Raw genomic sequence first — 24,687 nt, 5'->3', positions numbered from 1 at the left:
TTTTGTGTATTATATTTTGTACACGAGATATGTGTACGGTTACTAAGATTTATAAAAAAATGGATTTTGTACATGAGAAAGGTGTCCTGTATTTAAAAGATATCGCATGTACATTACAGGTGGGTGTAGGATTCGGGCCCATTTGTACCATGCATCATTTAAATCTTGTGGTCTATCAAAATGATGAATTTTATTGTTTATGATAAACCTATGAACTCACCAACCTTTTGGTTGACACTTTAAACCATGTTTATTCTCAGGTATGAAAGAAATCTTCCGCTGTACATTTGCTCATTTTAGAGATATTACTTGGAGTTATTCATGACCTATTTCCAAAGACGTTGCATTCGAGTCGTTGTGTTCATCAAGATTATTATTAAGTCAATTATAGTTGGATATATTATGAAATGGTATGCATGCCGTCAACTTTCGATGTAAAGAAAGATGGTCTTTTAAAAACGAATGCAATGTTTGAAAAATGTATCATATAGAGGTCAAATACCTCGCGATGTAATCAACTATTGTGAATCGTTTATAATATATATGAACGGGTCCTTTCAGTTGGTATCAGAGCGGTAGTCTTAGCGAACCACGTCTTGAATTAGTGTGTCTAATTGATAGTTATTATGATGCATTAGTGAGTCTGGACTTCGACCGTGTCTGCATGTCAAAAGTTTTGCTTATCATATTGTGTCAAAAATTACCTACTTATCATTCATTGGGAATCACTTGCTTATCATTCTTAGTCTAGACACATCTTACTGGATTGATTTCATGAATAGTGTATAGACAAAATTCATATCTTAGCGTATCTGCTAATTCATATCTTAGCGTATCTGTTACTGTAAACTTTTCCTAACAGCTTCCGTAGTTTCCTCCGTAACTTACGGAATTTTAGTATTATGTATGCATATGTAAAATATGTATCGCAGGGTACTAATCTACGTCCTATAATCTATTTTCTATCAAAAATCAAATTTTCTGATCGTGCGAGATGGATGCCTCAACTAGTTCAAGTTCTTCGGAACCCGACAGCTATTCCGACATGGATGTTCACATAAGCTCCGGAAGCAGCGTCACCAGAATGAATCAACCAATCAGCCATTCCCAATTGATCTGATGGGTTCGTAGCCTACTTAATCACTAGAGACAAGAAGAAGGTAATCCCTTCCATCCACCTTATTGCCCTCTCGGTGAAGAACCTGAAATACTTACCGGTGAACCTGTCCGAAATACTATTTTCTCTCTCATTTCCAGAATATCTCGTCATGATTATATACTATCTCAAATTCTAGATCTTATTCATCCACACGTCCAATTCGACAACCATCCCGGTGTAATAGAAGAAGTCAACGAATTTTGCGCTCGAGTAATCAATTTGGAGAATATGGTGCAAAACTTACCAGCTTCAGCAACATCACCGGCACCAACAGTACCACCAACATCAACACCGGTATCCCCAACAATCCAAATTTTAACATCACACACTTCCATATCACAATCAATACCTCGAACTTAATCATCGTTTTACATATAGTTCTATATCATTTATCTTCGTTCTATCTATCATTCTATTTACTTTATCTTCGTTCTACATCATTATCTTCGTTCCTTATGGCAATTATGTAATCTCTAATATTTTAGAGATTATGTACTTTAGTTCTAACCATAAATCAAATGAGTTTAATATCATATTAACTCATTAAATCCATAATTACATCTGAAGAAAATATACATGTATATATGTTTTCATAAGAATTGTAATTAAAAATTCTTTTGTACAAACTTTTAATGGTGAAAATATTTTAACGGGTAGGTAATACCCGAGGAATATTTAGATTTCACATTAATAAGTTACACTGTACATTCTTCGAATCTGATTCAATAGTCATTTACTATCCTACTTACATCCACCGATATATGAATCCGTTCACCACAGAATAACCATCTTCATTCAATTTCATATTTGGATTTTAACCTATCAGAATCCAGCAAGTGGCATAATGAAGAAAACATTTGAAAAAATAAAATTTGTTATAAACAAATAAATTAACTATGAGAAATCCTGTTAAGAATCCACGCTAACAACATCCTAGCTAACTGTTCCTAGCTAACTGTTAATTCTGTATTACATTTCATTTATCGCAATTTATTTATCGCAATTTTCATTCTCGCAATTTTATTTATCGTCATTTAATTTCTGTATTTATTTTACGCACTTTAAATATCGGGACACGTATGCAAGGTTTTGACATATCGTATCGACGCATCTATATATATTATTTGGAATAACCATAGACACTCTTTATGCTGTAATGCTCGAGTTCGCTATACAGGGTTGAGGTTGATTCTTAAATAATATATATACTTTGAGTTGTGATCGAGTCTGAGACATGTATATAATGGGTCACGACACGTATTAATTAATTCGAATATTATATATTAAACTATGTATGAATTGTTGAACTACTAATTATGGACTACTAGCTGTGGACTAATGACATTGGACAATTAAAATGAATTAAAATATTGATTATAACATATGAAACTAAACATTTCTTCAAGTTTGCCACTTGATTTCATCTTAAACCTCATTTGTATCTTGACGATTACAATCAGCGTTCAAACCTTTCATGACTCTTGAAAACATCTCAACTGAGAGGATGAACCAACCGCACTTCATCTACGGAAGAAAAGATTGATGCATATAGTTTTGAACCTGAAAAACTCTTGGAAAGTGAGTAAACGTTTAACACATATCTGTGCTAGCTCCTTTGGCATTGTTATTACTGAAAATAACTTTGCAATCCCTCTCCAAATTAGTCAATTTTGTCATAGCTACAGTAAATCAACTTCGACTTTTTGTTCGAAACAACCTTATTATAATTTTGATATATATGCGTGCTCTTTTATTGTTACCGGGGAACCTTTTACATTCCACCATATTGCCATCAGCGTTTAATCATCTAAAAACACAATTCTATTGAAACCACCTCGGATTGATAACCGATGATTCAGATATGGTAGCATTAAATGCAGAGGAAACAGCAAAAATCGTAAATGGTCTAAACGGCCAAAAGTTTGATAATAAAGAATGGAATGTTGGGAACGCTCGATAGAAAATTTGGTACTGAAAAATAGATTGAGCTAACCATGAAGGAGACCAAGGACAAATACAAGGACCAAGCCCTATATTCAAAGAATCCAGGTAATTCTGGATCCGATGAAATCTTCAGAGAATATCCTGCTCCGAAGTCATGTTAAAATCTTGCGAAAAATTTTTCCTTATCAACTTTCGAACTTAGAAATTCCAAAATATCATCATAAATATCTTCGATACTTCTGAAGATATTTTCATAAATATTCTCATCTGAAATTATATACCTCTTCGTGCTATCTGTAATACATTATATTGGAAATTTCTGTAAAATCTAAGTATAAACTATGAATGAATTCTGAAGTAGTGTTGAGAACTGAAGCATGAGTTCGTATAATATAATGACACTTGATCAATGTGATTATATTACAGTAAGTCATGCTGAGTTTCTAAATGGAACGTGATGATTCACAGATCATAACGTCATCATGTGCTATGTTATACAACTCTTATATTCTACCTAACCTCTAAACCTATCAAGAAAATATTTTTTCCTTAATGATTCGGTCTTGTCCGAGGTATTCTGGTAATTTGACAAATCAAGATCGTGCCATTACAATTTCCTTCTTAGAACATTATCCATGTTCATTCAAAACTCCGTAACTATAAATTCTGGAACATTATTTGCTGTGTTTAATAGATAGAAGAGAAAACAGAGCATGAAGATCCAAAATAGAAATTGGAGTATAAATCACAGCAAATAGAAGAGAGCATTAACTGTGGATGACAATGATTATGGAAGACAGGAGCGGGGACTTTGAAATATAAGAGAAGATATAAAACTCAACAACAACCCAGAAATTACAAACCGTATATGTCTATGCATATAGCAATATAAAGACATGGGAGAACTAAAACACTATAAAACCAAGAATATAGTAGAAGTAAATAGATTCTTCCGGAGGCAGATGAAAAAGAAGAACGACAGATATGAAAGTGAGGAGTATATCGAGAATCAGCACTGGATGAAGCATATTGACGAATATTTTGGAATATGAGTTGAGGGAGAAAGAATAGAAGGTGTGAGTTGTAAGGAAACGAAGGAGGTGGATTTATAGTGAAATATCCGACAGAGAAATCAAGACAGATCATCGCATTTAATCATAGAGGATCATAATTTCCTTAATTATCAAAGAATCAAATCTTATCACGAAGATTTTCTCCAAATCCCTTGAACTCCGGAAATCAACCATATCTATGTCAAAGGATATGACGAAATATTATTTTCTCATTTCACTCTTTTGTGATAGTTTCACTTATACTCCTCGCGTAATCAAATTGTTTTATCCATATTACTCAATGATGATAAAACTCTAATTTCTAGCTCGTATGCGTCATGAAAACATACTTATTGTCAGCCATGACCATCCCAATCAAATTTCGGGACGAAATTTCTTTAACGGGTAGGTACTGTGACGACCCGGAAATTTTCGACCAAATTTAAACTTAAGCTTATATAGTTTCGATATGATAAGCAAAGTCTATTAAACCGAGTTTCAAAATTTTTGAACTATTTACATGGATTCAGTTAACCTTTGACTGTGCTCGACGATTCACGAACAATTGTATGTAAATAAATATGTATGTATGTATGTATGTATATATATATATATATCTATCTATATATATATATATATATATATATATATATATATATATATATATGTAAATATATGTAATAGTCTAAAATTAAAAATATAATTTAAACATTAGAATTAAATATGTAAAATAAGATACAAAATAATTAAGTGTAATTTAAACTGAATCTATATGTAAATATATATGATTTCTAAGTATAATTATAATATGTATATTATAATTTATAAAGAATCAATAAAAGATATTATATGATTGTTAAATATTACATAATTAATAATTACCAAATTAAAATATAGTCGTTATAGTAATATTATTATTACTTTTATTATTATTAATACTAATAGTAAAATAAATAATTAATCTTGGTATTAGTTACATCGTTATAGATAATATATAGATATTAAATTTAACACATCTAATTTGTCATTTTTACTATTATTATTATTATTAATACTTTCATTACTATTATTAGACTAAATATTAAAAATTAATATCAGTATTATTGTTATTATGTATAATACATAAATATGAAATTTGATACATTAATGTGTTATATAATTATTATTATTATTATTATTAATTTCATTATTATTATAAATAATAGTAAAGTTATAAGTTTATTTATTATGATTAGTATTAGGATTATTATTATTAGATATTATTATTACCAATATTATTAAAAATTATTATTATTATAGTTATTAAAAAATAACACAATTTATTATCATTAGCATTAATAATATTGTTATCATTTTTATGATTATTAGAATTATTATTATTATTATTATTATTATTATTATTATTATTATTATTATTATTATTATTATTATTATTATTATTATTATTATTATTATTATTATTATTATTTATTATATATATATATATTAATTATTAATATTAATTTAATTATATAAATTATAAATCATGAAAACTAGTACAATTTTCTTTAATCTCAATCAAACTGTATGATTATTTGTTTCTATCTGATAATTGGTACGAATGAATTCTGTTAATTCCATAATCAAACAAAATCAGTTAGCCATTTTAATCAAAAATTGTACTCTTTTTATTTTTTTCTACTGAACGTATCATTCCTGTCTCCAAATCTGTTAAACGTCTATTTCGTATCACTATACGAATCAATTATGAACCAAATTAACTGTTAAATTATGTAATCACTTACATTATATAAATACATTCTGCAATTCAGAAATCAAAAACACACGAAGTCTATTTATTTTTTTTACGCCCTGTTCTTATCCCATTTTTCAAATTAAAAGATTTCGTAATCAATTTCAAATTGTGTTAATGTAGTTCTGTTAGGAATTTAATACTTAATGTTTCTGCAAAAGTTGAAGATCCAATTCTTAGTATTGAATTCTAATTTTGAGGTCAAAGTCGATTTTCAAAAAGGTCAAACAATCTGTTCATAGCAAAATTCGTAATCGTTTTGATGTTTTAATTCAAAGTGATGATTCAAACAGTTTCTAATAACGATTTGGAACCTCTTTCATATTGGAATCATGGTCTATAATAGTCTCTTAACTTCAAATTGATTTCGAGTTCATGTGGGTGTAAAAATAACCCGTTACAGTTTTATTTATTTATTTTTGTTGTTTTAATTATTTCATACACCTACAATAGAGTATTTGTTTTAATTACAAAGTCTAAGGTAAACTATAAATTCGATGTTTAGTTTATAGCATTCTTGGTCGACAGAATTTTGATGAAGAAGATGGAATAGAAACAGGAGAACGGTTTAAATAAATATAGGATTCATATGATTACAGAAAACAGAAAACAGATCGATGGTTGGGTGTGTTTGTGATAAGCGAGGGGTCGGGGGTTCGAGCCCGGTCTTGAGCAATTCTTTTTAGGACGAATTTTAAAAAGGGTATACCTTGTTCTTTTTTTTTTTACTTCTATTATTATTATTATTATTATTATTATTATTATTATTATTATTATTATTATTATTATTATTATTATTATTATTATTATTATTATTATTATTATTATTATTATTATTATTATTAATGTTATTATTAATATTGTTATTATTAATTTTTGTTATTAACACTAAATATTATAGATTTTAATTATTATTATTACTAATAAATATTAGTTATCCTTTATCATTATTATTATTACGATTATAGTTATAATTAAGAATATTATTATTATTATTATTATTATTATTATTATTATTATTATTATGATTATTATGATTATTATTATCATTAAGTAATAGAATTATTATTATTATTATTAGTATTATTATTAGTAAGTATTATGAAGATTAATTATTACTGTTATTATTACTATTATAAGTATTAGTTACCAAATATTATTATTGTTATCATAACCTTAGTTGCAATTATAATTATTATTATTATCATAGTTATTACTAATATTATTATCAATATAAGAATTATTGTTAAGTAATATGATTATTAATATTATCATTATTAATACCAAAAAATACTTTTTAAACAGATAATATTTTTGCACCTAAAATATACTTGATACATATGCTATAATTACAATAAAATTTCCCAATTATATATATCAAACCTATTAATATCAATTATATAAATACATACAAATAACAAACTATCAATTTTAAATATAATATTAAACAATTATGTATATAAATATGGATATATTAATATAACTATATAAATATTAACCATTATGAATATATACACAAATTAAACATACATAATATATAAATTAAAGATATAATAAATAAATTTGTTCAGTTACGATTATTATGTTTTAATATATATATAAATGATATAGGTTCGTGAATCCGAGGTCAACCCTACATTGTTAAGTATCGTCGTATGAATATTTTTACTACAAAATATCGTATTGTGAGTTCATTTGATTTGCTTTTACTCTTTACATTTTTGGGACTGAGAATACATGCGCTGTTTTTACAACTGCTTTATTAAATGCTTTTGAAATATATTTTTGAACTGCGAATACATGAAATGCTTTTATAAATGTTTGACGAGAAAGACACAAGCAAAACATTCCTCGAATGAATTATTATGCAGACAGAAGTTCTGTGGAATATTTTTGAATTATGTGGACATGATAATTGCCACCATTGAATTATGTGGACATGATAATTACCACCAATTGATGAATATATTTTTCCCCTGATTATTATTGCTTGGTAACCTAAGAATTAGAATCGGGTATGGCCCTAATTCACGCGAATCCTAAAGGTAGCTACCGGGTTTAACAGTCCCACCCAGAATGTTCACTAGACGGAAGAGTTTGTGGGCGTGGTGATTAGTACTTCGAAGTTTATATATTATACAGACGAGATGTTCTGTTTTGGGGATATTATTGATGCGCATTATATGTTAAGGTCGGTTATCAAGCCAAGCAATGAATGCAAAGTGAATGTTATGTATCGAGAGAATGATTTTTATACACAGGTTATGTGTATTATATTTTGTAGACGAGATATGTGTACGATTACTAAGATTTATAAAAAAATAGATTTCGTACACGAGAAAGGTGAAATGTCCCGTTCTTATTGATTAAAAACGTTCCATATTAATTGATTTCGTTGCGAGGTTTTGACCTCTATATGAGACGTTTTTCAAAGACTGCATTCATTTTTAAAAGAAACCATAACCTTTATTTCATAAATAAAGGTTTAAAAAGCTTTACGTAGATTATCAAATAATGATAATCTAAAATATCCTGTTTACACACGACCATTACATAATGGTTTACAATACAAATATGTTACATCGAAATCAGTTTCTTGAATGCAGTTTTTACACAATATCATACAAACATGGACTCCAAATCTTGTCCTTATTTTAGTATGCAACAGCGGAAGCTCTTAGTATTCACCTGAAAATAAACATGCTTTAAACGTCAACAAAAATGTTGGTGAGTTATAGGTTTAACCTATATATATCAAATCGTAACAATAGACCACAAGATTTCATATTTCAATACACATCCCATACATAGAGATAAAAATCATTCATATGGTGAACACCTGGTAACCGCCATTAACAAGATGCATATATAAGAATATCCCCATCATTCCGGGACACCCTTCGGATATGATATAAATTTCGAAGTACTAAAGCATCCGGTACTTTGGATGGGGTTTGTTAGGCCCAATAGATCTATCTTTAGGATTCGCGTCAATTAGGGTGTCTGTTCCCTAATTCTTAGATTACCAGACTTAATAAAAAGTGGCATATTCAATTTCGCTAATTCAACCATAGAATGTAGTTTCACGTACTTGTGTCTATTTTGTAAATCATTTATAAAACCTGCATGTATTCTCATCCCAAAAATATTAGATTTTAAAAGTAGGACTATAACTCACTTTCACAGATTTTTACTTCGTCGGGAAGTAAGACTTGGCCACTGGTTGATTCACGAACCTATAACAATATATACATATATATCAAAGTATGTTCAAAATATATTTACAACACTTTTAATATATTTTGATGTTTTAAGTTTATTAAGTCAGCTGTCCTCGTTAGTAACGTACAACTAGTTGTCCACAGTTAGATGTACAGAAATAAATCGATAAATATTATCTTGAATCAATCCACGACCCAGAGTATACGTATCTCAGTATTGATCACAACTCAAACTATATATATTTTGGAATCAACCTCAACCCTGTATAGCTAACTCCAACATTCACATATAGAGTGTCTATGGTTGTTCCGAAATATATATATAGATGTGTCGACATGATAGGTCAAAACATTGTATACGTGTCTATGGTATCTCAAGATTACATAATATACAATACAAGTTGATTAAGTTATGGTTGGAATATATTTGTTACCAATTTTCACGTAGCTAAAATGAGAAAAATTATCCAATCTTGTTTTACCCATAACTTCTTCATTATAAATCCGTTTTGAGTGAATCAAATTGCTATGGTTTCATATTGAACTTTATTTTATGAATCTAAATAGAAAAAGTATAGGTTTATTGTCAGAAAAATAAGTTACAAGTTGTTTTTGTAAAGGTAGTCATTTCAGTCGAAAGAACGACGTCTAGATGACCATTTTAGAAAACATACTTCCACTTTGAGTTTAACCATAATTTTTGGATATAGTTTCATGTTCATAATAAAAATAATTTTCCCAGAATAACAACTTTTAAATCAAAGTTTATCATAGTTTTTAATTAACTAACCCAAAACAGCCCGCGGTGTTACTACGACGGCGTAAATCCGGTTTTACGGTGTTTTTCGTGTTTCCAGGTTTTAAATCATTAAGTTAGCATATAATATAGATATAGAACATGTGTTTAGTTGATTTTAAAAGTCAATTTAGAAGGATTAACTTTTATTTGCGAACAAGTTTAGAATTAACTAAACTATGTTCTAGTGATTACAAGTTTAAACCTTCGAATAAGATAGCTTTATATGTATGAATCGAATGATGTTATGAACATCATTACTACCTCAAGTTCCTTGGATAAACCTACTGGAAATGAGAAAAATAGATCTAGCTTCAAAGTATCCTTGGATGGCTTGAAAGTTCTTGAAGCAGAATCGTGACACGAAAACAATTTCAAGTAAGATTTCCACTCGAAATAAGATTGTTATAGTTATAGAAATTGAATTAAAGTTTGAATATGATTATTACCTTGTATTAGAAAGATAACCTACTGTAAGTAACAAAGGTTTCTTGATCTTGGATGATTACTTGGAATGGATTTAGAAAACTTGGAAGTAAACTTGCAATCTTGGAAGTATTCTTGATTTTATGAAACTTGAACTTTTGGAATTTATGAAGAACACTTAGAACTTGAAGATAGAACTTGAGAGAGATCAATTAGATGAAGAAAATTGAAGAATGAAAGTGTTTGTAGGTGTTTTTGTTCGTTGGTGTATGGATTAGATATAAAGGATATGTAATTTTGTTTTCATGTAAATAAGTCATGAATGATTACTCATATTTTTGTAATTTTATGAGATATTTCATGCTAGTTGCCAAATGATGGTTCCCATATGTGTTAGGTGACTCACATGGGCTGCTAAGAGCTGATCATTGGAGTGTATATACCAATAGTACATACATCTAAAATCTGTGTATTGTACGAGTACGAATACGGGTGCATACGAGTAGAATTGTTGATGAAACTGAACGAGGATGTAATTGTAAGAATTTTTGTTAAGTAGAAGTATTTTGATAAGTGCCTTGAAGTCTTTCAAAAGTGTATGAATACATATTAAAACACTACATGTATATACATTTTAACTGAGTCGTTAAGTCATCGTTAGTCGTTACATGTAAATGTTGTTTTGAAACCTTTAGGTTAACGATCTTGTTGAGTGTTGTTAACCCATTGTTTATTATAACAAATGAGATGTTAAATTGTTATATTATCATGATATTATGATATATAATATATCTTAGTATGATATATATACAGTTAAATGTCGTTACAACGATAATCGCTACATATATGTCTCGTTTCGAAATCATTAAGTTAGTAGTCTTATTTTTACATATGTATTTCATTGTTAATACACTTAATAATATATTTACTTATCATTTAACATAATTAACCAAGTGTATCAATATCTTAATATGATTCATATGTACCTAGTAAGACGTTGTTATAACGATAATCGTTATATATATCGTTTTCGAGTTTCTTAAATTAGTAGTCTCATTTTTATGTATATAACTCATTGTTAAAATACCTAATGAGATACATACTTATAATAAAATCATGTTAACTATATATATAACCATATATATGTCATCGTATAGTTTTTACAAGTTTTAACGTTCGTGAATCACCGGTCAACTTGGGTGGTCAATTGTCTATATGAAACCTATTTCAATTAATCAAGTCTTAACAAGTTTGATCGCTTAACATGTTGGAAACACTTAATCATGTAAATAGCAATTTCATTTAATATATATACAAACATGGAAAAGTTCGGGTCACTACAGTACCTACCCGTTAAATAAATTTCGTCCCGAAATTTTAAGCAGTTGGAGGTGTTGACGTATCTTCTGGAAATAAATGCGGGTATTTCTTCTTCATCTGATCTTCACGCTCCCAGGTGAACTCGGGTCCTCTACGAGCATTCCATCGAACCTTAACAATCGGTATCTTGTTTTGTTTAAGTCTCTTAACCTCACGATCCATTATTTCGACGGGTTCTTCAATGAATTGAAGTTTTTCATTGATTTGGATTTCGTCCAACGGAATAGTGAGATCTTCTTTAGCAAAACATTTCTTCAAATTTGAGACGTGGAAAGTGTTATGTACAACCGCGAGTTGTTGAGGTAGCTCCATTTGGTAAGCTACTGGTCCGACACGATCTATAATCTTGAATGGTCCAATGTACCTTGGATTTAGTTTCCCCCGTTTACCAAATCGAACAACGCCTTTCCAAGGTGAAACCTAAAGCATGACCATTTCTCCAATTTCAAACTCTATATCTTTTGTTTTACTATCCGCGTAGCTCTTTTGTCGACTCTGGGCGGTTTTCAATCTTTGTTGAATTTGGATGATTTTCTCGGTAGTTTCTTGTATTATCTCCGGACCCGTAATCTGTCTATCCCCCACTTCACTCTAACAAATCGGAGACCTGCACTTTCTACCATAAAGTGCTTCAAACGGCGCCATCTCAATGCTTGAATGGTAGCTGTTGTTGTAGGAAAATTCTGCTAACGGTAGATGTCGATCCCAACTGTTTCCGAAATCAATAACACAAGCTCGTAGCATGTATTTAAGCATTTGTATCATCCTTTCGCTTTGCCCATCAGTTTGTGGATGATAGGCAGTACTTATGTCTAGACGAGTTCCCAATGCTTGCTGTAATGTCTGCCAGAATCTTGAAATAAATCTGTCATCCCTATCAGAGATAATAGAGATTGGTATTCCATGTCTGGAGACGACTTCCTTCAAATACAGTCGTACTAACTTCTCCATCTTGTCATCTTCTCTTATTGGCAGGAAGTGTGCTGACTTGGTAAGACGATCAACTATTACCCAAATAGTATCATAACCACTTGCAGTCCTTGGAAATTTAGTAATGAAATCCATGGTAATGTTTTCCCATTTCCATTCCGGGATTTCAGGTTGTTGTAGTAGACCTGATGGTTTCTGATGTTCAGCTTTGACCTTAGAATACATCAAACATTCTCCTACATATTTAGCAATATCGGCTTTCATACCTGGCCACCAAAAATGTTTCTTAAGATCATTGTACATCTTCCCCGTTCCAGGATGTATTGAGTATCTGGTTTTATGAGCTTCTCTAAGTACCATTTCTCTCATATCTCCAAATTTTGGTACCCAAATTCTTTCAGCCCTATACCGGGTTCCGTCTTCCCGAATATTAAGATGCTTCTCCGATCCTTTGGGTATTTCATCCTTTAAATTTCCTTCTTTTAAAACTCCTTGTTGCGCCTCCTTTATTTGAGTAGTAAGGTTAGTGTGAATCATTATATTCATAGATTTTACTCGAATGGGTTCTCTATCCTTTCTGCTTAAGGCGTCAGCTACCACATTTGCCTTCCCCGGGTGGTAACGAATCTCAAAGTCGTAATCATTCAACAATTCAATCCACCTACGCTGCCTCATATTCAGTTGTTTCTGATTAAATACGTGTTGAAGACTTTTGTGGTCGGTATATATAATACTTTTGACCCCATATAAGTAGTGCCTCCAAGTCTTTAATGCAAAAACAACCGCGCCTAATTCCAAATCATGCGTCGTATAATTTTGCTCGTGAATCTTCAATTGTCTAGACGCATAAGCAATCACCTTCGTCCGTTGCATTAATACACAACCGAGACCTTGCTTTGATGCGTCACAATAAATCACAAAATCATCATTCCCTTTAGGCAATGACAATATAGGTGCCGTAGTTAGCTTTTTCTTCAATAATTGAAATGCCTTCTCTTGTTCATCCTTCCATTCAAATTTCTTCCCTTTATGCGTTAATGCAGTCAAGGATTTTGCTATTTTGGAGAAATCTTGGATGAATCTTCTGTAGTAACCAGCCAATCCTAAAAATTGACGTATATGCTTCGGAGTTTTTGGGGTTTCCCACTTTTCAACAGTTTCGATCTTTGCCGGGTCCACCTGGATACCTTCTTTGTTCGCTATGTGACTGAGAAATTGAACTTCTTCCAACCAAAATGCACACTTTGAAAACTTAGCGTACAGTTTTTCTTTCCTCAATACTTCTAGCACTTTTCTCAAATGTTCTTCATGCTCTTGATCATTCTTTGAGTAAATAAGTATGTCATCGATGAAAACAATGACAAACTTGTCAAGATATGGCCCACACACTCGGTTCATAAGGTCCATGAACACAGCTGGTGCGTTAGTCAATCCAAACGGCATAACCATAAACTCGTAATGACCATAACGCGTCCTAAAAGCAGTTTTTAGAATATCATCCTCCTTTACTCGCATTTGATGATATCCAGAACGTAAATCGATCTTCGAATAAACCGACGAGCCTTGTAGTTGATCAAATAAGTCATCAATTCTCGGCAGTGGATAACGGTTTTTGATGGTAAGTTTGTTCAACTCTCTGTAGTCAATACACAACCTAAATGTACCATCCTTCTTCTTGACAAAACAAACAGGAGCTCCCCATGGTGATGTGCTTGGTCGAATGAAACCACGTTCTAATAGTTCTTGCAGTTGGCTTTGCAGTTCTTTCATCTCGCTGGGTGCGAGTCTATAAGGAGCACGAGCTATTGGTGCAGCTCCTGGTACAAGATCTATTTGAAATTCAATAGATCGATGTGGAGGTAGTCTCGGTAATTCTTTCGGAAATACATCGGGAAATTCTTTTGCGACGGGAACATCATTGATGCTCTTTTCTTCAGTTTGTACTTTCTCGATGTGTGCTAGAACAGCATAGCAACCTTTTCTTATTAGTTTTTGTTCCTTCAAATTACTAATAAGATGTAGCTTCATGTTGCCTTTTTCTCCGTACACCATTAAGGGTTCTCCTTCTTCTCGTACAATGCGAATTGCATTTTTATAACATACGATCTCTGCTTTCACCTTCTTCAGCCAGTCCATGCCAACTATTACATCAAAACTCCCTAACTCTACTGGTATCAAATCAATCTTAAATATTTCGCTACCCAGTTTAATTTCTCGATTCCGGCATATATTATCTGCTAAAATTAATTTACCGTTTGCTAATTCGAGTAAAAATTTACTATCCAACGGCGTCAATGGACAACTTAATTTAGCACAAAAATCTCTACTCATATAGCTTCTATCCGCACCCGAATCAAATAAAACGTAAGCATATTTATTGTCAATAAGAAACATACCCGTAACAAGCTCCGGGTCTTCCTGTGCCTCTGCCGCATTAATATTGAAAACTCTTCCGCGGCCTTGTCCATTCGTGTTCTCCTGGTTCGGGCAATTTCTAATAATGTGGCCCGGTTTTCCACATTTATAACAAACTACATTTGCATAACTTGCTCCGACACTACTTGCTCCACCATTACTCGTTCCGACACCATTTGTTCCTTTCGTTCTGTTAACCCCTGGTCCGTAGACCTCACACTTCACCGCGCTATGACCATTTCTTTTACACTTGTTGCAAAATTTGGTGCAGAACCCCGAGTGATACTTTTCACACCTTTGGCATAGCTGCTTCTGATTGTTGTTGTTGTTGCGGTTGTTATTGTTGTTGGGATGATTGTTGTTGTTGTTGTTGTTGTTGTTGTTGTTGTTGTTGTTGTTGTTGTTGCGGTTGTTATTGTTGTTGGGATGATTGTTGTTGTTGTTGTTGTTGTTGTTGTTGTTGTTGTTGTTGCGGTTGTTATTGTTGTTGGGATGATTGTTGTTGTTGTTGTTGTTGTTGTTGTTGTTGTTGTTGTTGTTGTTGTTGTTGTTGTTGTTGTTGTTGTTGTTGTTGTTGTTGTTGTTGTTGTTGTTGTTGTTGTTGTTGTTGTTGTTGTTGTTGTTGTTGTTGTTGTTGTTGTTGTTGTTGTTGTTGTTGTTGTTGTTGTTGTTGTTGTTGTTGTTGTTGTTGTTGTTGTTGTTGTTGTTGTTGTTGTTGTTGTTGTTGTTGTTGTTGTTGTTGTTGTTGTTGTTGTTGTTGTTGTTGTTGTTGTTGTTGTTGTTGTTGTTGTTGTTGTTGTTGTTGTTGTTGTTGTTGTTGTTGTTGTTGTTGTTGTTGTTGTTGTTGTTGTTGTTGTTGTTGTTGTTGTTGTTGTTGTTGTTGTTGTTGTTGTTGTTGTTGTTGTTGTTGTTGTTGTTGTTTGGCCGTTTGTTGTAGTTGCGATTGTTGGGATAATTGTTGCGATTATTATTGTAATTGCTGTTGTTGTTGTATTGGTGATTCTTATCACCGTTTTCCTCCCACTTTCTTTTGACTTGCTTCACATTGGCCTCTTCAGCCGTCTGTTCTTTAATTCTTTCCTCAATTTGGTTCACTAGTTTGTGAGCCATTCTACATGCCTGTTGTATGGAGGCGGGCTCGTGTGAACTTATATCTTCTTGGATTCTTTCCGGTATTCCTTTCACAAACGCGTCGATCTTCTCTTCCTCATCTTCGAACGCTCCCGGACACAATAGGCACAATTCTGTGAATCGTCTTTCGTACGTGGTAATATCAAATCCTTGGGTTCGTAACCCTCTAAGTTCTGTCTTGAGCTTATTGACCTCGGTTCTGGGACGGTACTTCTCGTTCATCAAGTGCTTGAATGCTGACCACGGTAGTGCGTACGCATCATCTTGTCCCACTTGCTCTAGATAGGTATTCCACCATGTTAACGCAGAACCTGTGAAGGTATGCGTAGCGTACTTCACTTTGTCCTCTTCAGTACACTTACTTATGGCAAACACCGATTCGACCTTCTCGGTCCACCGTTTCAATCCGATCGGTCCTTCGGTTCCATCAAATTCCAAAGGTTTGCAGGCAGTGAATTCTTTGTAGGTGCATCCTACACGATTTCCTGTACTGCTAGATCCAAGGTTATTGTTGGTATATAGCGCAGTCTGTACTGCGGCTATGTTTGAAGCTAGAAAAGTACGGAATTCCTCTTCATTCATATTCACGGTGTGTTGAGTAGTCGGTGCCATTTGCTTCAAAATAGTCAAATGGAACAAGTTAATCATAAAGAATATTAAGAGTAGTTAATAGTATTTCGTAGCATAATATGAACTCATTTATAAAAGCTTTTTCTTCATATTAGCGTTTTATAAGTTTGAATTCGGGTAGTACCTACCCGTTAAGTTCATACTTAGTAGCTAATATACAATTCAACTACTACAATTCTATATGAAAAACTGATTATAATAATATTTCCTGTTCAAACTTTTATACAATATTTTACAAACTTACAATACTGCTTATTTTACATAAAGCATGAAATATAGCACACAATAACTTTGATACAAGATAGTTGTGAAGATAATTCTAGCTAGTACACAAGTCGTTCAGCAAAGGCAATAAAGACACGTAATTCATACGTCCAGAAACAAGTCATGCATTCTGGTTTTACTAGGACTACTTCCCATCCTTGGTCTTGTGGAACATAACCGTTATGGCCGTTGATAATACAGCGTGTTGTAACGTCGTCAAAGGGACGAGGGTTATGTAATGACCAACAGTCTCGTAATAACCTAAAAACCACATTTCTTACCCCAATTACTGACTCCGTCACTTGTGGGAACGTTTTGTTTAATAGTTGTAGCCCGATGTTCTTTTTCTCACTTTGGTGAGAAGCGAACATTACTAACCCGTAAGCATAGCATGCTTCTTTATGTTGCATGTTAGCTGCTTTTTCTAAATCATGAAGTCCTATATTCGGATACATTGAGTCAAAATAATTTCTTAACCCGTTGCGTAAAATAGCATTTGGGTTCCCCGCAATATATGCGTCAAAGTAAACACATCGTAACTTATGGGTTTCCCAATGTGATATCCCACATCTTTCAAACGAAAGTCTCTTATAAACCAAGACATTCTTGGAATGTTCTTCGAATGTCTTACAAACTGATTTCACCGTAAATAGTTGTGCCGAAGAATTCTGACCGACTCTAGACAAGATTTCATCAATCATGTCTCCGGGTAGGTCTCTTAAAATATTGGGTTGTCTATCCATTTTGTGTTTTTATACTGTAAAATAGACAAGAGTTAGATTCATAAAAAAAATACTTATTAATACAAGCAATTTTTACATCTATCATAAAGCATAAGCACACTATATTACATATATTACACCACACGAATATAACTATCTTATTCCGACTCGCTCATTTCTTCTTCTTCGGTTTTGGTTCGTTTTGCCAAGTTTCTAGGGATATATGATGTTCCCCTAATACGAGCTGTCATTTTCCACAACGGTTTAGAAAAACCTGGTGGTTTAGAGGTTCCCGGGTCATTGTTACTGAAATGTCCCGTTCTTATTGATTAAAAACGTTCCATATTAATTGATTTCGTTGCGAGGTTTTGACCTCTATATGAGACGTTTTTCAAAGACTGCATTCATTTTTAAAACAAACCATAACCTTTATTTCATCAATAAAGGTTTAAAAAGCTTTACGTAGATTATCAAATAATGATAATCTAAAATATCCTGTTTACACACGACCATTACATAATGGTTTACAATACAAATATGTTACAACAAAATAAGTTTCTTGAATGCAGTTTTTACACAATATCATACAAACATGGACTCCAAATCTCTTCCTTATTTAAGTATGCGACAGCGGAAGCTCTTAATAATCACCTGAGAATAAACATGCTTAAAACGTCAACAAAAATGTTGGTGAGTTATAGGTTTAACCTATATATATCAAATCGTAACAATAGACCACAAGATTTCATATTTCAATACACATCCCATACATAGAGATAAAAATCATTCATATGGTGAACACCTGGTAATCGACATTAACAAGATGCATATATAAGAATATCCCCATCATTCCGGGACACCCTTCGGATATGATATAAATTTCGAACTACTAAAGCATCCGGTACTTTGGATGGGGTTTGTTAGGCCCAATAGATCTATCTTTAGGATTCGCGTCAATTAGGGTGTCTGTTCCCTAATTCTTAGATTACCAAACTTAATAAAAAGGGGCATATTCGATTTCGATAATTCAACCATAGAATGTAGTTTCACGTACTTGTGTCTATTTTGTAAATCATTTATAAAACCTGCATGTATTCTCATCCCAAAAATATTAGATTTTAAAAGTGGGACTATAACTCACTTTCACAGATTTTTACTTCGTCGGGAAGTAAGACTTGGCCACTGGTTGATTCACGAACCTATAACAATATATACATATATATCAAAGTATGTTCAAAATATATTTACACCACTTTTAATATATTTTGATGTTTTAAGTTTATTAAGTCAGCTGTCCTCGTTAGTAACCTACAACTAGTTGTCCACAGTTAGATGTACAAAAAAAAATTGATAAATATTATCTTGAATCAATCCACGACCCAGTGTATACGTATCTCAGTATTGATCACAACTCAAACTATATATATTTTGGAATCAACCTCAACCCTGTATAGCTAACTCCAACATTCACATATAGAGTGTCTATGGTTGTTCTGAAATATATATAGATGTGTCGACATGATAGGTCGAAACATTGTATACGTGTCTATGGTATCTCAAGATTACATAATATACAATACAAGTTGATTAAGTTATGGTTGGAATAGATTTGTTACCAATTTTCACGTTGCTAAAATGAGAAAAATTATCCAATCTTGTTTTACCCATAACTTCTTCATTTTAAATCCGTTTTGAGTGAATCAAATTGCTATGGTTTCATATTGAACTCTATTTTATGAATCTAAACAGAAAAAGTATAGGTTTATAGTCGGAAAAAAGGTTACAAGTCATTTTTGTAAAGGTAGTCATTTCAGTCGAAAGAACGACGTCTAGATGACCATTTTAGAAAACATACTTCCACTTTGAGTTTAACCATAATTTTTGGATATAGTTTCATGTTCATAATAAAAATCATTTTCTCAGAATAACAACTTTTAAATCAAAGTTTATCATAGTTTTTAATTAACTAACCCAAAACAGTCCGTGGTGTTACTACGACGGCGTAAATCCGGTTTTACGGTGTTTTTCGTGTTTCCAGGGTTTAAATCATTAAGTTAGCATATCATATAGATATATAACATGTGTTTAGTTGATTTTAAAAGTCAAGTTAGAAGGATTAACTTTTGTTTGCGAACAAGTTTAGAATTAACTAAACTATGTTCTAGTGATTACAAGTTTAAACCTTCGAATAAGATAGCTTTATATGTATGAATCGAATGATGTTATGAACATCATTACTACCTTAAGTTCCTTGGATAAACCTACTGGAAAATAGAAAAATGGATCTAGCTTCAACGGATCCTTGGATGGCTTGAAGTTCTTGAAGCAGAATCATGACACGAAAACAAGTTCAAGTAAGATCATCACTTGAAATAAGATTGTTATAGTTATAGAAATTGAACCAAAGTTTGAATATGATTATTACCTTGTATTATAATGATAACCTACTGTAAGAAACAAAGATTTCTTGAGGTTGGATGATCACCTTACAAGATTGGAAGTGAGCTAGCAAACTTGAAGTATTCTTGATTTTATGTAACTAGAACTTGTAGAATATATGAAGAACACTTAGAACTTGAAGATAGAACTTGAGAGAGATCAATTAGATGAAGAAAATTGAAGAATGAAAGTGTTTGTAGGTGTTTTTGGTCGTTGGTGTATGGATTAGATATAAAGGATATGTAATTTTGTTTTCATGTAAATAAGTCATGAATGATTACTCATATTTTTGTAATTTTATGAGATATTTCATGCTAGTTGCCAAATGATGGTTCCCACATGTGTTAGGTGACTCACATGGGCTGCTAAGAGCTGATCATTGAAGTGTATATACCACTAGTACATACATCTAAAAGCTGTGTATTGTACGAGTACGAATACGGGTGCATACGAGTAGAATTGTTGATGAAACTGAACGAGGATGTAATTGTAAGCATTTTTGTTAAGTAGAAGTATTTTGATAAGTGTATTGAAGTATTTCAAAAGTGTATAAATACATATTAAAACACTACATGTAAATACATTTTAACTGAGTCGTTAAGTCATCGTTAGTCGTTACATGTAAGTGTTGTTTTGAAACCTTTAGGTTAACGATCTTGTTAAATGTTGTTAACCCAATGTTTATAATATCAAATGAGATTTTAAATTATTATATTATCATGATATTATCATGTATGAATATCTCTTAATATGATATATATACATTAAATGTCTTTACAACGATAATCGTTACATATATGTCTCGTTTAAAAATCATTAAGTTAGTAGTCTTGTTTTTACATATGTAGTTCATTGTTAATATACTTAATGATATGTTTACTTATCATAGTACCATGTTAACCATATGTATATCCATATATATATCGTCATGTCATTTTTACAAGTTTTAACGTTCGTGAATCGCCGGTCAACTTGGGTGGTCAATTGTCTATATGAAACATATTTCAATTAATCAAGCCTTAACAAGTTTGATTGCTTAACATGTTGGAAACATTTAATCATGTAAATATCAATCTCAATTAATATATATAAACATGGAAAAGTTCGGGTCACTACAGTACCTACCCGTTAAATAAATTTCGTCCCGAAATTTTAAGCTGTTGAAGGTGTTGACGAATCTTCTGGAAATAGATGCGGGTATTTCTTCTTCATCTGATCTTCACGCTCCCAGGTGAACTTGGGTCCTCTACGAGCATTCCATCGAACCTTAACAATTGGTATCTTGTTTTGCTTAAGTCTTTTAACCTCACGATCCATTATTTCGACGGGTTCTTCGATGAATTGAAGTTTTTCGTTGATTTGGATTTCATCTAATGGAATAGTGAGATCTTCTTTAGCAAAACATTTCTTCAAATTCGAGACGTGGAAAGTGTTATGTACAGCCGCGAGTTCTTGAGGTAACTCAAGTCGGTAAGCTACTGGTCCGACACGATCAATAATCTTGATTGGTCCAATATACCTTGGATTTAATTTCCCTCGTTTACCAAATCGAACAACGCCTTTCCAAGGTGCAACTTTAAGCATGACCATCTCTCCAATTTCAAATTCTATATCTTTTCTTTTAATGTCAGCGTAGCACTTTTGTCGACTTTGGGCGGTTTTCAACCGTTGTTGAATTTGGATGATCTTCTCGGTAGTTTCTTGTATAATCTCCGGACCCGTAATCTGTCTATCCCCCACTTCACTCCAACAAATCGGAGACCTAAACTTTCTACCATAAAGTGCTTCAAACGGTGCCATCTCAATGCTTGAATGGTAGCTGTTGTTGTAGGAAAATTCTGCTAACGGTAGATGTCGATCCCAACTGTTTCCGAAATCAATAACACATGCTCGTAGCATGTCTTCAAGCGTTTGTATCGTCCTTTCGCTCTGCCCATCAGTTTGTGGATGATAGGCAGTACTCATGTCTAGACGAGTTCCTAATGCTTGCTGTAATGTCTGCCAGAATCTTGAAATAAATCTGCCATCCCTATCAGAGATAATAGAGATTGGTATTCCATGTATGGAGACGACTTCCTTCAAATACAGTCGTGCTAACTTCTCCATCTTGTCATCTTCTCTTATTGGCAGGAAGTGTGCTGATTTGGTGAGACGATCAACTATTACCCAAATAGTATCAAAACCACTTGCAGTCCTTGGCAATTTAGTGATGAAATCCATGGTAATGTTTTCCCATTTCCATTCTGGGATTTCGGGTTGTTGAAGTAGACCTGATGGTTTCTGATGCTCAGCTTTGACCTTAGAACACGTCAAACATTCTCCTACGTATTTAGCAACATCGGCTTTCATACCCGGCTGAAATGTCCCGTTCTTATTGATTAAAAACGTTCCATATTAATTGATTTCGTTGCGAGGTTTTGACCTCTATATGAGACGTTTTTCAAAGACTGCATTCATTTTTAAAACAAACCATAACCTTTATTTCATAAATAAAGGTTTAAAAAGCTTTACGTAGATTATCAAATAATGATAATCTAAAATATCCTGTTTACACACGACCATTACATAATGGTTTACAATACAAATATGTTACATCGAAATCAGTTTCTTGAATGCAGTTTTTACACAATATCATACAAACATGGACTCCAAATCTTGTCCTTATTTTAGTATGCAACAGCGGAAGCTCTTAATATTCACCTGAGAATAAACATGCTTTAAACGTCAACAAAAATGTTGGTGAGTTATAGGTTTAACCTATATATATCAAATCGTAACAATAGACCACAAGATTTCATATTTCAATACACATCCCATACATAGAGATAAAAATCATTCATATGGTGAACACCTGGTAACCGACATTAACAAGATGCATATATAAGAATATCCCCATCATTCCGGGACACCCTTCGGATATGATATAAATTTCGAAGTACTAAAGCATCCGGTACTTTGGATGAGGTTTGTTAGGCCCAATAGATCTATCTTTAGGATTCGCGTCAATTAGGGTGTCTGTTCCCTAATTCTTAGATTACCAGACTTAATAAAAAGGGGCATATTCGATTTCGATAATTCAACCATAGAATGTAGTTTCACGTACTTGTGTCTATTTTGTAAATCATTTATAAAACCTGCATGTATTCCCATCCCAAAAATATTAGATTTTAAAAGTGGGACTATAACTCACTTTCACAGATTTTTACTTCGTCGGGAAGTAAGACTTGGCCACTGGTTGATTCACGAACCTATAACAATATATACATATATATCAAAGTATGTTAAAAAATATATTTACAACACTATTAATATATTTTGATGTTTTAAGTTTATTAAGTCAGCTGTCCTCGTTAGTAACCTACAACTAGTTGTCCACAGTTAGATGTACAGAAATAAATCGATAAATATTATCTTGAATCAATCCATGACCCAGTGTATACGTATCTCAGTATTGATCACAACTCAAACTATATATATTTTGGAATCAACCTCAACCCTGTATAGCTAACTCCAACATTCACATATAGAGTGTCTATGGTTGTTCCGAAATATATATAGATGTGTCGACATGATAGGTCGAAACATTGTATACGTGTCTATGGTATCTCAAGATTACATAATATACAATACAAGTTGATTAAGTTATGGTTGGAATAGATTTGTTACCAATTTTCACGTAGCTAAAATGAGAAAAATTATCCAATCTTGTTTTACCCATAACTTCTTCATTTTAAATCCGTTTTGAGTGAATCAAATTGCTATGGTTTCATATTGAACTCTATTTTATGAATCTAAACAGAAAAGTATAGGTTTATAGTCGGAAAAATAAGTTACAATTCGTTTTTGTAAAGGTAGTCATTTCAGTCGAAAGAACGACATCTAGATGACCATTTTAGAAAACATACTTCCACTTTGAGTTTAATCATAATTTTTGGATATAGTTTCATGTTCATAATAAAAATCATTTTCTCGGAATAACAACTTTAAAATCAAAGTTTATCATAGTTTTTAATTAACTAACCCAAAACAGCCCGTGGTGTTACTACGACGGCGTAAATCCGGTTTTACGGTGTTTTTCGTGTTTCCAGGTTTTAAATCATTAAGTTAGCATATCATATAGATATAGAACATGTGTTTAGTTGATTTTAAAAGTCAAGTTAGAAGGATTAACTTTTGTTTGCGAACAAGTTTAGAATTAACTAAACTATGTTCTAGTGATTACAAGTTTAAACCTTCGAATAAGATAGCTTTATATGTATGAATCGAATGATGTTATGAACATCATTACTACCTTAAGTTCCTTGGATAAACCTACTGGAAAAGAGAAAAATGGATCTAGCTTCAATGGATCCTTGGATGGCTCGAAGTTCTTGAAGCAGAATCATG

The sequence above is a fragment of the Rutidosis leptorrhynchoides genome, chromosome 7, assembly GCF_046630445.1.
Source record: "Rutidosis leptorrhynchoides isolate AG116_Rl617_1_P2 chromosome 7, CSIRO_AGI_Rlap_v1, whole genome shotgun sequence".
NCBI lineage: Eukaryota > Viridiplantae > Streptophyta > Magnoliopsida > Asterales > Asteraceae > Rutidosis > Rutidosis leptorrhynchoides.
Note: the sequence above shows the minus strand (reverse complement) of the source record.